The following is a 17,421-nucleotide window of genomic DNA, read 5'->3' as shown; positions in this document are numbered from 1 at the left end:
AAGAATATTTAGAATTAGTCCTATTATAGAAAAAAATGTAATTAAAATGCAGGGCAATTCCTTCTCTAATTTTGTTGGAGTTCAAGAATTACAGAAGTATTCAAGATTACTTACTTCACGTTTATGCTTGTGTAATGGCTAATGACATCAACAAAATGTAATGCAATGGAGAAGTAAGCTGGTAGTGATGCTCTGGATGCAAAATAACAGTGTGACTTTTTTATGTATTTTGAGAGCAACTATTATTTTCCTGTATTACCATCAAGCTTGAATGTCAACCAAATCACTGATCTGGTTTAACACAAATGACATTTGCTGGTTTTCTTATAACACAGTTTATAAAAATATTAGAATTCTTTGCTCCTACATATTCCAGTGAGCTTTAGGTATTTGAATGCCTTAAATTATGTGGGCCTGGAGTTCAGTTGACTACCAGTGATGTATCAGAAACTACTCATGGATAAAACCACTACAATATGGAAGAATATTTGATCTTGTTCCAGCCTCAGTGCTTCTCACGTCTCTATTTACTATTTTTCCCTCGCTGCTGTAGTCAGAGCCTTGTGGAAGACCTCTGCTGCAAAAGCTGATGAAGCTACAGACCCACAGTGCTAACTTCAGAGTGGGCTCAGCTAAAAGGAAGAGGATCAATTTTCTCTGGATGCTTTCTTGCAAACTTTCTTTCCTGCTCTATCTGATCAAATTAATGTATTCAGTCAGCTCAGAAGTCTGGTTCAGACAATGACCACGCGTCATTGTGGTCACGAAAGGTGTGAGAACAATGCTAAGAAATCATATACTTTAACATACTTTTCCAAATTCTTGCAATCTTGTTAAACTAAAAGTGGTTTTTGCTTCCCGTCTTCGACAAGTACTCAGCTATGCCTCTAACTGATTTATAAGTGCTTAATTGTAGCCTGTGACAAGAAGGGTCACATTTCCCTTAAAGGAGGGATTTTGACTTCTTCCAAAAAGAGTGAGCTTAAATAATGCTTCTACTTCCCACAAGAAGACAGTCCTCTCCATTTCAATATTGTTTTTCATAACTGAGATATTAATAGGAGCACTTAATTATTAATTACACGATGCAGCCTTGCATGCTTTAGGCACCTGAAATTAACAGTTAACTATACGCCCAGACACTGAAAGCAGTTCTAGCACAGAAGCCATGTAGATACATTTTCTCATTAGAGTATCACAGATTAAAAGTCCTTATTATTTGGTTCTTCTTCTTCTCATAAAATCTCACCTGGGACCTCTCTCCAAAAAAAGATTGTGATAATAATAATAATAATAATCTGGATAACAGAAAACAAAACACTGCCATGAACTATTTCCAATTCAGTGAGTTAGTACTTCAGGCAAAAAGCAAACTCAGACCTTTTTAGTGAGGTATTTCAAAGCAGTCCACAATGAATGACTTAATAGGTTCCCCAGACCTTGCTTGCATTTCAGTATATGTGCACATCTCTGCGTGATGGTATTTGGCTTAGTTTTGTATTCCTGGATATAGGCATAAGATTTGCCAGTGGCTTCAGTGAGAACAGGTTGAGGTTATAAAGCAATCGAGACAGTTTTGTCCTGGAAATTGGTAGCATTCCATTAACAGAGGAATCCAAAGGAAGAGAAAGCAGAGTGATCCGTGGAAACATTTTGTTATCTCATAACATCCAGGCTTTAGAAATAGAGAAGATGGTAATTAAAATGCAGAGATGACTGAAAAAAATCTCTGACAGCATAAAGTGTCAGCTCTGGAAGCAAGTGTTTGCAAGGAATAGGAGGCAGGGAAATAGAAATTGGAACTCAGCCATACAGGTCAGCTCAAGGGTGGGTGAGAGGAGCCATGCCTGGTATCCAGAAGGACCAATGTCCAGCACCAGCCTGGTTCTCACATGCTGGCTGACACGCATTTTCTAGGGGAGAGCCTGATGATGAGGAAATGAGAGGGAAAAAAGGATATTTTATCGTGTCCCTTGTATACATTTGCAATGAAATAAGGGAGCAGGAAACATGCAGTTGCTGAACATCTGACATATCAAATCCATAACTGATGTTACAGCATTTCACAAAGTTTTCTAGCCACATTTTACACCCAGAATACATTATGCCGTTTCCTGACAGGTTTCATAAATGCTTCTCATGCACTAAAAAGTGAGCAATTTTCTTTATCCGAACATACAGAAGTCTCTGTTCCACATTTGCTTTCCATAGGACTTGGTCTCCTGTAGTTTTGCAGAAGAGATTTTACTTTTCTGGGATGTTCTTGTTTCCTATTACTTCATAGCTCTACAGGGAAATAACTGGTGGCTTCAGAGAAAAAGAAAGGAAGTAAAAATGGCAGGGGAAAACAGAAGTATCTCTATTATTTTTCTACACTAAGTCATCTCTAGATTGCTGTGCAATTGTCTCATATTTAAAGAAATCTGAGGGGAAATCAAACAGTTCACACATAGTACAAGATGATGTATTGGATTACATCTGAATCATATTGTATTTTAAGCCCATTATGGCTACGATATGGTCAGACACATGCACAGTCATCCCTATCATTCTTACATCAATGCTGCTCCTTCACTGCTCTGCACAATGGGGACCATGAGTACACAAGCAAGTCCAGAGTAGGAGGACAGCAAGGTGACCTTGCTGGTGCATTGCATAGCACCAGATAGGGCTTGCTGGCCTCAACCCAAGCTGTATCTGTGCAGGGGCTAACCCCAAGCAGCCTCCTTCCCCTCCCAGGTTCCTCACTGTGTCTCCATCTCAGATCTTTAAGAGGTTGTGAGAAGGACCATCAAGTCTTCCAGTTCAGTCTATGAACTCCACATAAAACAGTAAAAAGCTGTCTTTCACCATCACCTCCTCAGTCCTCTTCCCTCTTCCTGAAGATTTGATCTTAATCAGATCCCCTTACTCAGTTATCACAGAATCACAAAGGTTGCATCTAGTCCAGCTGTCAAAAATATACCATAAAAGGATCTCAGCTTAAAGTTCTCTCATCTTCTCCCAGAGACATTATGTCATCAGACTGCCACAGGTCCTATATCAGAGATCTGGGTGACATAGACATGCACAGGACCTCAGGCAGATGGCCCACCTGTGCCACCACCAGCCACTTGCTCCCCACTCACCCACTGCTCTCACAGTTACTTGGCTTCTTCCCTCCGGCATCCAAAATCCAGCATGTGAAGCAACTGGGCCTAAACAAGCACTCAGGTAGCTTTGTGCTGGCACTTTTGTATGCCAGGTATGATGATATTTGTGCTAAGAAATCACTCACAGTTTACATATGAACAGTAGCTGTGCCAAACGGTGTTCCCCAAGCCAATTACTGTCTGTAAACAGCTGCATGAAGTAAGGGAGGTGACAGAGAAAGGGCTGGGTAGCTTTTCCCTCTGGTCTACACTATACATCTACACAATTAGCCAGAGACTGTCACATATCTTTAATCTACACACAGAGGTGTTTTCTGAGACAAGCAAACAAGACGATTGCATTAAAACATCATAAACAATTTTTCCATTATCACGACTTCACATTTTTTTCAAGCATTCATCAAATATTTATAACACGTATTCTAGTGATAAAGAAATAAATCAATCAAAATGCAAGCAGACATGCTGTTTCTGAAATCTGCTTTTCCATTTTCTCACAGCCTTTTGAAAATGAATGCTCGTGGGCAGTCAGCAAATAATGCAGAAGCTCTGATCTAGATAGGCCACCTGGAAATACCACAAGATGAGCAATGGAGTTGCATGCAAACTTCAGAAGAATCTGACCCAACATTTTGAACTTCATGGCTACAGTTCATCTGGTTTAGCTCCATTCTTCTAATCTTTTATGACAGGACTTTGTCATATATTAAAGATCGCAGACAAAGGTAGCAGTGGATAAACGTTTGATTTCCCCTTCAGCCAATGGGCAGGTGCTGCCTACAAAGTTTAAACAAAGTTTAAACAACTTCTTATTGTATATTATAAGAAGAGTCATATATCAAAGCCAGTATCAGATTGTCAGTTTGAGCAACTTAAATGATTTTATACCTGTATTGATCAGAAAAGGAACCCCAAAAAAATCTAGATTTTATCAAGCTCTTCACTTTCTTGACATCCTTCTGCACTGTATGATTTCTGTATAAATAAAAACATAAAACCTTGGTAAAGACTGTAGATGTCATGCTGTAAAACAACAAGGGCCTCATGGAGCCAAATCCAAGAAACAATGAAAAATGAGAATATTTTTTTAGAGCGGAACTGTTTTTTGACTGAACGCACTGATGGGCACATAAAACTGAAGAATCTTTTGTACACTTTAAACGGCATTTGAAATACAGTAAAACAAAATAACAATAATAATAATAATAATAATAATAAAATTACTAATAATTTTTTAAAAATTGAAACTTCTCATTCTTTGCCTATCTGCTCTTTGTTGTTTTCTTAAGCTGCTTTTTAGAAATGGAAATCCTTCCTTCCTTCCAACGGACGTAACTGAAATGAATTGTTTGAGCTCAAGTGTTTTCTAAGCTTGCCAAGAACAGACTATAAAGTGAAAAAAAAAATGAGCTAATTAGTTTATTTTCCTCCTAAAAATAAACTAACAAGAAAAACCTTTAAAGAACATCATTCAGAAATACTGATATCAAAGGAAGAGACTGCTGATAATCTTGGATTCTTTTGCAATGATTTATTCCATATTTTATTGCACAATTTATAAAGAGAATTGCAGCAATTTGAGTTCCTACGTTGCTACAGGAGATTAAAAGATTTTCTTATCAGACAATTCAGAATTGTGATGATTCACACCTTCATTATTTCTTGAAACCCTCCAGCTTCCTCCACAAGTACAGCAAAGGTTTTGCATGACTACATCCCTTAAACTAAACAGTGTTCGTGTCGTTTTCCCACGGTGCTGAGAACAAACTAAGGGTGAAACAGTAACCCTTTCGAGCCAGTTAAACTACCATCATTATTTTAAAATAAATGAAGAGGAGCCTGGTTATTTACGACTGTGTGCTTGTATTTTATGCATGCCTTACCTTGGAGACATTTGATAGCCCCCAAGAACACTGTGTTAACTATAGACTTCAATAACCATTTGGTAAGGAGGTCACATTGGCCTATTTGCACTGAAAAGGTGGAGTTGTGAAGACACGGAGTAATAACAGAACAAGTGGAAAGACACCATAAAATTATTTTCACTGACAGGGTTTCCACACAAGCATGAAACCTGGGTCAGGGAGAGTCACTTCAGTTAAAAGTGCATGCCAGCACTCCTCACTGCCAGGTTAAATTAAGGATATGCCCAGCCTTGTTGTGCAGCATAGAAAAGCAGAATGAGAATGAGTCACCTCCAAGGAGTTTCTTAAAATTAGCACAAAGGAGTCGACATACTTTCAGACTTGAGTTTTTCTGGGTGGCCAAACCAAGCACTAGCACAGGTCACTCTGCAGTTACATTCTGCTCTGCAAAAAGGAGAGTGAGAACTAGGTAGGAGGTCCAGGGAAGACATTTCTGCTTTGTGGTTGCATAAAGGTTGCACATTTGCTCCCCAATTTGCCACACAAAATTCTGTTTTGTTTCCATAACAGGTAGACACCTCCACCACAGATATGGCTTTTATGAGGAACATTAGATCTTCTTGAGTTAAATACTGGCAGGGTACTCATTCATGCTCGTAGAAGATGATGACGTGCTGCTTTACAAGTCCTGACTTAAGGATTGTGTGTTTTCAGTTGTTTATTTCTCCCATTATAAACTTCAAATTACACTCCGAAGAAGTCAAAGGAATAATTATTTGATTTTCATAGAATCATAGGATGGCCTAGGTTGAAAAGGCCCATCATGATCATCTGGTCTCAACCCCCCTGCTATGTACAGGGTCGCCAATCACCAGACCAGGCTGCCCAGAGCCACATCCAGTCTGGCTATTTTATAATATCTCCCATTAGGAAACACCGAGAACAAATGTGTCTGGACACTGACCGTCCCACAAAAAATGCTGAGTTTTATGGGAAGGCTCAGAGATGGTATGCTCTCTTCTGCAAATAGTCTTGAAAGGTAGGAAACCAGAAAGCTCCCTATATCCCCTGCCAACACACACACACACACCTCATTCAGGAGGCAGAAGTTCTATTCTGAATGCAGAGTGTACCTGTTACAAGCAAACTGGTGATAGCTGGTACTTACCCAATTGTAAGCTTCACACTGAGTTTGAATGACCATAGTGGCTTAGAGTGCTTCCTTCCTGGAAGCACCTTTGCCATAGTGCAAAACAAAACCACGTCTCTGTACAACCTTTTCCACTGAGGATCCTTAAAATGACTACCCAATCTCTACCTTTCTTTTTAAGTGAGAGTTTTGTGAATCAAATATTGAACAGAATAGAATCATAGAATCACAGAATGGCCTGGATTGAAAATGACCTCAAAGATCATCTAGCTTCAAACGCCCTGCTATGTGCAGGGTCACCAGCTATCAGACCAGGCTCCCCAGAGCCACATCCAGCCTGGCCTTGAATGCCTCCAGGGATGGGGCATCCACAGCCTCCTTGGGCAACCTGTTCCAGTGCATCACCACCCTCTGAGTGAAAAAAATTCTTCCTAACATCTAACCTAACCTCTCCGGTCTCAGTTTAAAGCCAAGCCCTGTACCTCCTTTAGCTTTGTAGATAGTGCATTGTGCTTGAGTCTCTCACCCATTCATTCATTTGCATTACATCATAAAGGTATGTTTTAGAAATAAAACATGAATAAGGAGATTTTTTTTTAAGGCTTTGTGATTAGCTGGAGATTAGAGTTCAGTTGAACAGTTTATTTAAATATGAGTTTGTATGTGTTGACATAGCTACCCATTGTCACAGCAGGTAGGAGAAACTTGGCAGCTTCCTAGCTTTGCTTTCCAGTGGGGGTTTGTAGTAATGCAAAGAAGCAGTGTCCCACCTTTCAGTGAAATGAAGTATTTCAGAAAGTGCACACTGCAATCTTGGTAGTTTAGCAAGAGGACTTCACAAAAAAACTGTATTTCTTTGTTCCAAAGCTTCACACTACTTTGACAGAAATGTCTGAGTTTAGTTGATTAGTATATGTGGTTGGGGATTGTTCCCCCTTCCAAATAGCTCTGAAAAAACAGCATTAGGAAAATAAGTAATTAAGGAACCCAACAGTCAGTTGCTTTCTCTGAAGAATATTGGGCAGATGACAAACCCACTACAAAATCTGGCACACTACTTATGAGCAGGAAAGTCTCCCTGAGAATTAACACTCTCAAGATCATGCTGAAGTTGTCTGTTAGTTTTTTCTACTAAAAGTGAAGGAGCACAATGACAAAAATGCACCTACTTTTGCGATCTCTTTATTACGGTGGTGACTCATATATTTCTCAGTACGAGATACCACTTTTTCTGACCAGCATTAACATTAATAGATGGTACCCTGAATGAGAGATTTTTTTGAAATAATCTCTTCCAGATTAGCCTGTCATTACCTATAAAATATCTACGATTTGCACTAGAAGTGCAATTGGAGAGCTTTTCCCCCTCACTATAAGTCTTTGCTCATTTAACACTTACAAATACAAAAAAAAAAAACCAAAAACAACCAAAAAAACGTAGCTCTTTGGGCATGAAGAAGCAGTCATGTTTAGCTGTGCTGTTATCTTCATACAGTGATCAGATTCAGCACATTTAACCTTGATTACGTAGTGAAAACAGAGTCAAACTAACTCTAACACTGCCTTCTGCATCAAGAAACTTCATACTTTTAAGTCCCAAAGTAAGTCCCAAAACACAATGGCATCAGTGCCACTTGTTACATGCGCAGTACAGAAGTAAAAGACCCAGAATCCCAAATAAAAGGCCTGCATTACCCATGGAGCAGTCAGTGGGGCTGGAAGTCCGGCTAAAACAGGAACACAAAGCACACATTTATTTCAGCCATCCCACATCAGAACCTAAAGACATGTGATGACGGCAAAGCATGTACACCTATAGAGAACTGCAGCAGCACAAGGCCACATTCCCAAAAAGAGATTGCAGGTTTGTAACACTACACCAAGACACCCTTTCTGCCAACATCTTTGCAATGGTAAGGAAGCACAACAGTGCAGGTTGAGCTTTATGCCCTGCCAGAAACCTGACTGCACACACTTGGCTCCTCTATGACCTGACTAACCTAGCAAGTGACAGCCTCATTATAAATATCCAAGAACCTCGAGGTTGTCTCTTTCCCACTGTCACAGCTAATTAACTTCTAGGAATAACTATGGGAACTATTTTATTTCACCGCCCCAAACATGGGCTTAGAGTGAACACATCTATCTGCCCTGCTGTAATTGGCAGAGATCAAACACCCCCTGTGAACAGTGAGGCAGGTCTGTGCTGTGGGTGTGGGCTGTGTATCCAGGGTACCAGGAGAGGCCAAGGCAGCACCAGGATTTATACCACCAATTGAGGTGGTATAAACCCTCAAAAAACATATGTGTGCCTCAGGAAACTGCTTATATGAGCTGTCATTTCAGTTTAGAAAAATCTAGACATAGTCCTGTAATTAGGAACAGCCAAATTGCCTCCTCTCTGGTCAACAGCATGAGGAGAAATTTATTTCATTTAATAAACCACTCTTAATGATTGTCTGTTTGCTTTCTAAATCTCCAAGTAATCATGTAGTACAAGCATAAAATGCTGGCAAGGGACTTTGCCTCCCAAACCTAAGTGACAAGAAATCTCTTCAGCTTCCCAGCCCAAGAACAGATCTCCTCAAACAGCCTTACCCACTGACATTAAAGCCCCTGGACAACTACTGGCTGAAGAGAGGGACCTTGGCTTTTCCAAGTGGAGGGCTGCCAAGAACATGGAATGAACAGCTATGTCTCAGGGACAGCAGAAAGCTGTAAATTGGCTGTTTATAGAGCAGCAATTGTTTTACAATAATTGCCTGCTATACCTACATCCTGTTCCTGTTCCAGGAGTTTACAATGAATCAATGTACCATGAGTGTTTATACCCAGATCAACCTGCAGCAGCACAGTTTAAAGACTGTTTCTTCCCCTCAGCTGAACTGACCAAATCAAGCAACCCTACCAGGAATTTATTCTCTTCTTAGAAAAGAATTATGAAAAAAACATGATCATTTGCTCATCCTGCCCATGCACAAACCCAGCAGTGCAGGAAGGACCAATACAAGTACAAATGTCAGGAGTAGGCTAGGTCATACAATCATTAAGGTTGGAAAGGACCACTAAGAACATCTAATCCAACCACAAACCCATCCTCACCATGCCCACTGTCCATGTCCCTCAGTGCCACACCTCCATGGTTCCTGAACACCTCCAGTGACAGTGACTCTGCCACCCCCCTGAGAAGCCTGTGCCACTGCCTCACCACTCTTTCTGAGAAAAAAAAATGGTTCCTAATATCCAAACTGAACCTCTCCTGCCATAACTTAAGGACGTTCCCTCTCATCCTATCACTGTTACCTGGGAGGAGAGGTTGGGCCCCACCTTGTTACAGTTCCCTTCAGGTGGTTGTAGAGAGCAATAAGGTCTCCCCTGAGCCTCCTCTTTTCCAGACTAAACAATCCCAGCTCCCTCAGCCTCTCCCCATTTGACTTGTGCTCCAGATCCTTTACAGCTTTGCTGCCCTTCCTTGGACACCCTCCAGGGCCTCAATGTCTTTCTCCTTTTTGCAGAATCTTTTGGAGCTGCAGGATGGCTCACAAGACAACTTTCAAGGAACTGCCAGCTGGGATGGCAAAGCAGAGAAACTGTGCTTTGCACATGGACATATGTGCTCTTATATACAGACCCAAAGCCTCTGAACTCTCTGCTGTAGAGGGTTTTTATCAAACAGCAGGATAAGTAATGTAAAGAAATCACCCTAACGTAAATCCTCATGAAGGCTAACCCCTTCTATTTTACTGTGGTAACAAGGTGATCCCACCCACAGCTGGGACAAATACTACTGCTTTCATTTCAGTATCTGGTGGCAAAAGCTATATAAAAATTCATAGACAGAAAAAATGACAGAGCTGAGAGGCTGGAGTTAAAGTGAGCCAAGAGTAGGAAGTGCTGCACATTGTATCCTAGAAACAGGCTTGAGCTCTACAGTGCTTTTCAGATACTCATTGTAGAACGGTTGGAAGAACCGATGCAGATGAAGTAGATATCAGCTGAATCATTGCCACGCGGTCATTAATCTCAGAATTTCAATCACATTGTCATTAAAATTTAACAGGGTGACATGCCCTGAACTATACAAACACAACTGAGTCTGTACTTCAGGAATGCATTTATGTATATGTGAGTCAGGTGTGAGAAGTAACCTAGTACATCCCTTCACTTAGAGCCATGAAAAATAATGCCTCGCATATGATAAAATTACATCCTGTAATGTGAAACACTAATCACATTATGATTTCAGTAAGCATATCTTTATTCAGATGAAGATGTTTATTGTAGAATCATAGAATCATGAAGGTTGGAAAAGACCACTAAAATCACCTAGTCCAACCATCAGCCCACCCCCACCATGCCCACTGACCATGCCTGTGCCACTGCCTCACTGTTCCTTCTGAGAAGAAATGTTTTCTAACATTCAAACTGAATCTCCTCTGGCACAACTTAAGTATGTTACCTCTTGTCATATCACTGTTACCTGGAAAAGGCCAACCCCTTCTTTCCAAAGAAGAAACTTGATTTGTTTTCACATTATAAAAGAGAATCTAGTCATGGTTTTTGCGGTGCTGCAATAAAAAGTAGTTCACCCTGAAGAGCTGAAAAAGTCTGGAGAACCCAGAAGATGAAAGTAGAGCGAAGACCTTGCAGATGAAAAAGAAGTCTTGGAACAAAAATTCTGCATACCCTTTAATGAAATCTAGAGCAACAGAAATCCACCTGTTACCAGATTTCTCTCCTTTGGTGAGAGGGGTTATATTGTTTTGCAAGTTTGCCAATTGGGAGACAGTGATTAAAAATGGATTGTTCCTTTTGTGTATAGATTTATTCAAAGCTGAACCTTCAAATAGAAATTCCAGAATGTATGAGGAGAGGAAAAGCTATCTGGGGAAAGAGAGAAGAATATAGCTTGTAAATGCAGAATTATTTCATCAAAGTTAAATAGATTGTCTTTTTTCGTAGCAGGAATTACAAGTGACAGATGGTCTTGCTACTGAACCAAAGGTGTAGAAGTCCTGTGATTCAATCTGTATTCCTGGCTCTGAAGCAGATTTCCTGTGCAAAATAGGACAAAAAGCAGCATTTCAGTAATGGCCAGTTTTGCAGACTTAGTCTGAAAAACTGAAGACCTGATCTTCAGATAAGCACAGTGGGAGCATTGGTTTACTTTCACTGAGAAAGGTAAATGAAAAGCCACCCTGAAATGATAGCTTAACTTCAGATTGAATTATATATATATATATATATATACACTGAAAGTGTAAAAATAAAAAAGTGGTGCCAAATCTCAAAAATTCTGATCAACAGCCTTTCCAATGATTTTCTATCTATGAAACAGATATATTCTTCCATCGATCTCCTACCAACATTCCCATATGTACACAGGACTACAGGAACTCAGACAAGAGAAAGAGAACAGAGAAGAAGTAACACCAATAATAATACCTACATTTGAGATTATCTCTTACATTTTCGATTACATAAGGCAGCCTTCAATTTAGTCTCACCAACTTTGTTCACATGCGCTGAAATTGCCTATTATGGTGCTGAATTGCATTAAGCTGAATTTGAATTTTATTTCTGTACATGGATATATTTTTAGTTACCTTATAGAGTTCACTCATTTCTGAAAATGGTACATTGACTTTTTCTCTAACCTCAGCATTAAAATAAAGTCAAAACAGACTGAAAACTGGTATTTCTCCATCATTATATGATTGTGAACTACAACAACAAAACGTGAGCTTTTCCTTCAGGTTCCCATATGACATCATGGCTGATCATACCGTTACCATAATTGATAAAGATATCTGCTTTATATCTAAAATTTAAAACTGCTAATGGAGTATGAAAGCATACACTTAGTTCAAGATGAAGGACTGCTACCATTTTGCTGGGTTTTAAAACCAGAAAATTATTTAAAATAATAGTGATGAAATCTAGTGTTATATGAATTTAGTTTATGCTAAGAGTCTTGGGAAGACTTCATCAACTGTTCTAACAATGTATTTTGACACTGTTTTTTTCCTTGACTCTTGGAAGTTAGATGATCTGACACTATACTTTTATACTGAGTGAAAAAATGGTTTTCAAGTTCATCTGCTTTTCTGCATATTCTAGTGAAGATTTTGTACAAATCCTTTCTTAGAACATTCTGAGAAAGTATTTGCTGAAAATGATTTTTCTGCCTCTCAGGAAAATTCCATGAACCCTTGTGCATCAGTAAATTCTGAAGCAAAAATAGAGTAGAATCATCATAGAACCATTAAGGTTGGAAAGACCACTAAGATCACCCAGTCCAACTACCAGTTCATCCCCACCATGCCAACTGATAGTGCCCCTCAGTGCCACATATATATGTTCCTTAAACAGCTCCAGGGATGGTGACTCCACCACCTCCCTGGGCAGCCTGTGCCACTGCCTCACCGCTCTTGCTGAGAAAATTGTTCCTAATATCCAACCTGATCCTCCCCTGGTGCAACTTGAAGCGACTACTTCTCATCCTATCACTGTTACCTGGGAGAAGAGGCTGATCACAGATATATAAAAAACGACTTTTCTTTCTATTGGTGCCATTATTTTGAAACAATGGTTTTTGCGAGATAAGTAAAAAATTAAAAATATATATAAATGGAGCATGCAAATGTGATATGACAGCTCTTTATGATACTTCGTTAGTCTGTGAGCAAAGAGAAGCTAAGTATTTGCTGCCCTCAAGTGGTGTCCTATTTTTATTTCTTCCCACAGGCATCCACAGTGTTGCTTTGCTCTTATTATAGTTCCAGTTCAGGGTTTTCTTTGTTTTTTTGTTGTTGTTTTTGGAAGAAGACAGGAAACTTGGAATAAGTAGACTTCAGTTTTCATTGTGAAAATGTGCTCTTAGAAATAAAATACTTTTCTTTATATACTCAAGAGATCTTTGATATGCTTGATCTTGGATATGTTTTAGTTCCGCCTTACTGCACTGTAGAAGACTGGCACACACAGTCATATAAAATGTAGGTTCCAGAACACTTAAACATTGCTGATTACCCTCATGTGGCACTGAGTTTGGGGCCATGCAAAATTAAGCAAGAATCACAGAATCAAAAAGTTGGAAATACATTCTGAGAAAAATGTTCAAAAAGGCTGTTTTCAAATTGCAATGGGGGTGAACGGGGAGGGGAGGGAAATGAGTGTGTTTTGCTTTGAGATACCGATAATGAGTTAAAAACCTTGGCTAAGAGGGATCCTACCAAGCTTCAAGGTGGGGTATGACTCCAGCTGCAGCTCAGAGACAGCTGGATCAGATTCTACCTCAGCCAACATAAGTAATAAGAACTGCATTTTGAGACTGCACTACAGGAGAAAAATACACTTCTTTCAAGCAAAACTCAAACAGAAGGCAAAAAAGATCCAAATACCTCACTGCAGTGTTAGTCTGTTTTCCCAACCATGACCAATTCCTACTGTCTGAATAGTGATTAAGAGATCCCTTTATCTTAGTGTGTTTCATCCATCCATCCTCTGCATCTGGGACTATTCAGGAACCGCAGAGCTACTACATTGCATCAGGCTGTTTAATGTGTCATCAGCACATTCAGGGGCCATGAATGCCAGGTCTCATGGTGGTATGCCACACAGATACTAAGTAAACAGATGGTGCTTCAAGAATACTACGCATTCTGGGCTACAAGATGCAGTAAATAGACAATAAATAAATAGATAGAAATGCTTTGAAGAATAGGAGTGGGATGAAGAGACTAAGGGGAGCAGGTTCCAAATTGCTCTCTGTGCCTTTATGTAATAAAAAAACATCTGCATATTAACATGAAATAACAGCTCTGGAAGCATTTGCGTTCTCCTCCTTATCCAATTTTGTCCTAGTGTCACTGTCCTTCTCTGACATATGTTGCAATCCTATTGCAAAACCAGTCATTTTCTGAGATGTCTAAAAACAGCAGGTGGACACGACATGAAATGACTAAACCCCTATCATTTGGGAGAGTACCCAAAAAAGATTTCACATTAAAAAAGAAAGAAAAGTGAAAATGACAGTAAATGATGCAGCCTTTTTATTTACTTCTAAGATCATGCATACCATGAACTTGGATAATGGCGTCCCTCTGGACTCTTGCCTGGATACCCCCATCTCCTGGCTCCCACTGCTGTTGGGAGCCAGACCCATGGCAAAGGAATGCCAGCAATCTTTGCTGCTTGGGGAGCCAGCAGAGCCTGGCAGTATCAGCATAGTGCACAGAGCAAAACATTTCATTGGTGTGAAATCTGTGCTGCAGGTGCTGCAAGCTGAGAGGCTCAGCCTCAGCCACCCCCTCAGATCCTACCTCTAGCCCAGGCCTTTGGCCTGCATGCTTTTAGACAAAAATCCCTTTTCTTTCCATTTGTGAAACTATACCATATTTTGCATTTATAGCTGAAGCCATTTAAGAATATGCATCATGTCCCATCCCAGAACACAGTTGCTGTCAGTCAGCCAAGTCAGAGCTGTAGCAAGTACACTCTGGGTTTGCTTGGTAATGCTGACAGCCACTTTTCTCTTATATTTCTTCAGGCTATTACAATTGTATTTAAAAAAATCCTCAGGTGAGTGTTCCCACTCCTTGTGAGTATGTGAGCACAGTAAGCAGCAGCAGCACATGCCCATTTCTACAGACACCCTCTGTAGATAGCAACTGTTGAGGATGCACAAAAGAACCTACCTCTAGGTGACTTCCCATAAAAGATTTCCTTTGGTTCTGTATTTTACCATGCAGTCTACCACAGACCTTGTTAGTGGGCATGGTGGTGATGGGTTGATGGTTGGACTAGGTGATCTTAAAGGTCTCTTCCAACCTTAATGATTCTCTGATTCTATGAAATCCATGCTGGTCAGCATACCAGCAGTGTGCTAAGAGCTCCTACAGAGAAGCAGTAACAAAGCTTTAGGTTCATTATTATCCAGGCAGAAAAGCCACAGAGATCTCAAACTTCCCTGCACGAGGTACAGCTCCACTTGCAGAGGAGCCACTGCAAAGCTGAGGCGAGTCACTGTGGGGATCTCTCAGAACACTGAGTTGTCAGAGTGTGCTCAGGACACAGATCCAGGTAACTTTCCTCAAGGCTGACGGCACTGGAGATGTGAAGTAGAGTGATCTTGTATGACCTTGACCTGTCACCAGCTGGTGCTAAGTGCTTTCCTTGTGCTTGACAAGCAAGGGGCACAGGCAGACGATCAGGCAGAAGTAGGCAAGATAAAGGAGCATAACCACTAAAAATATCTTTGAAGTTTTCAGGTGGGAAAGCAGCAAAGCACTCTCAAGCTGTTTTCCCAACGTTAGAAGAAAACACGGGGCAGAGAACTTTTTGTACAACATCTGCTTCTGCTCAGTGATGACATTACTGGGAGTGTCATTTCCCAAAGGCTACACTTGTCTGAGCAGCAGTGTACATGTCTGCAATAGGAAAGCTTGTCATTTTGTGCAATGGAAAACCTTTGAGGCATTTCATGCAATCAGCAAGTGCAAGAGAAAAAGAATTTAACAGGATGCCTGTAATTTCAGTCATTTTGTGAAAACATAAAAACATTTATTCTAAATAAAATACTGGTATTTGATCAGCCTGACAAATAGTCTCCCTCAGCTCCAATACATTATGTTCCTATGACAGATTTTAAGCTTATATAACTTGTCAATACTATAGCATAGTCTTTATTGTCATCACTCCACACCTGGACTTCTGTCAGTCGCAGATGCCATACAAGTCTCAGAAGATAAGCATGAGGAAAAGCACCCAATATAAAATGCCATCATTGGAAAGACTGGTTCAGGTACGTCTCCTGAGCTTGAAATAAAATAACAACCTACCTCCAAGAGAATTTTTCTAGCAAGCCCCCAGAATTTGCAGTGCGTTAAGGACAGAGCTCATGGAGATATCTCTGCTACTTTACTCTGCATCTAACCCTTGATATCTTCACACAAAGAGGGATATTCACAAAGGTTTTTGGTTCAAGCGAAATATACCTACCTGGAGATGAACGAAGTACACTTAGGGATTTCCTATTAGTGCTACTGATACTAAGCACCAGACAGTTCAGGACATAGATAATCTACAGGGAAATCCTGATCTGCTTCCATGGAACCTTCATCTTCCTAGAGCCTTCTGTTCCTAATTCAGGTATCAGCAATGCTGTTACCCTGGAGATCTTCACACTGTAGTCAGTGTTGCATGAGTAGCATCATCCCCTTTTCTGCTTTAGAAAGTAGGAAGCTACAGAATCCAACCATTTCTAGCCTATACAGACAGCAAAACCTCAAACTGAAAAGTTGGAAAGAAGAGACCAAGAAACCACTGTGTATATCTGTGTGTGTGTACACAAACAGAGAACTTGCAGGACTTGCAGCATCTCCGTACACAGTTTCCCCAGGAAAGGGCAGATGTATTTTCAGACTATAGCTTTTTTGCTATTTCCCAATAAACATATAAAGAAACACTGCAATAATGGACAGCCTGGCAGAGCACAAGTGTATAAAGCAGTCTTTATACACTTTTGAGACTACAAAATTACACAAGCACTGATGCAAAATTAACAACAATAAGTCAATAAACAAACACGCTGGTAGAGAAAAAACAGCAGAGCTTTTGTTATCATGTTGGTAAGAAAGGACAGAAAAGGCACGTGTGCTTGCTAGGAGTTAATACAATGTCAGTATGGATTGCCATGACTGATGTAACAATGGGGCTGCAAAGAGGCCCTGAGCAAGAAGCCAAGTAGTAAAAGATTAGACTCATACTCATATTTGTGACTCTGGAGTGGCTGGGAAACCTACAACAGGACTGCAGTGCAAGAATTTTTGTCCCACAGCAGCCCAGGTGTAAGCAATGGGCAGGTCCAAATATCAGCTGAGCATCAGACACAAGCACCTCCATATGGCCCCAGGGCACTACTTAAAGAAGTGAATCCCATGTCCATCGTCACATCAGCAAGCAGGCAACCATGGAGTTAGGAATGAGTGTAACTGGGAGGTAGAGGCCATCACACTTGATTGTGTAGATGGGCAATCTAAAGCAAGTATAGCCAAGGCCAGGGAAAATCTCCAAAAGCAGCAAGGTGTATGAACAACTGAAAAACCCTGAGGAAGATGTATTCCACAGCAAAGCAGCAGTCAGTTCCCCCATCAAAAAGAAGAGGACTGGCAATAAGAAACCTTCCATCCTGGAAAGATAAGGAGAATTTAAACATTTATGGCTAGAGGAGAATGAAAGGCCACCTTTCCTG

General features: G+C 40.4%; 1 long non-coding RNA gene across 1 annotated transcript; it reads left to right on the top strand.

The window, feature by feature from the left end:
• The first annotated feature begins 462 nt into the window (after positions 1-462).
• Positions 463-4,159, top strand: LOC146762613 (uncharacterized). The gene is made up of 2 exons (XR_014946496.1): positions 463-770; positions 3,653-4,159. It is a non-coding gene; the product is annotated as an uncharacterized LOC146762613 (long non-coding RNA).
• Positions 4,160-17,421: the final 13,262 nt, after the last annotated feature.

This window comes from Coturnix japonica, chromosome 1 (genome assembly GCF_054131305.1).
Source record: "Coturnix japonica strain WE chromosome 1, WE-NBRP24, whole genome shotgun sequence".
Taxonomy (NCBI): domain Eukaryota; kingdom Metazoa; phylum Chordata; class Aves; order Galliformes; family Phasianidae; genus Coturnix; species Coturnix japonica.
The sequence above is the reverse complement of the archived record's forward strand: the minus strand, read 5'-3'. Positions and strand labels throughout refer to the sequence as shown.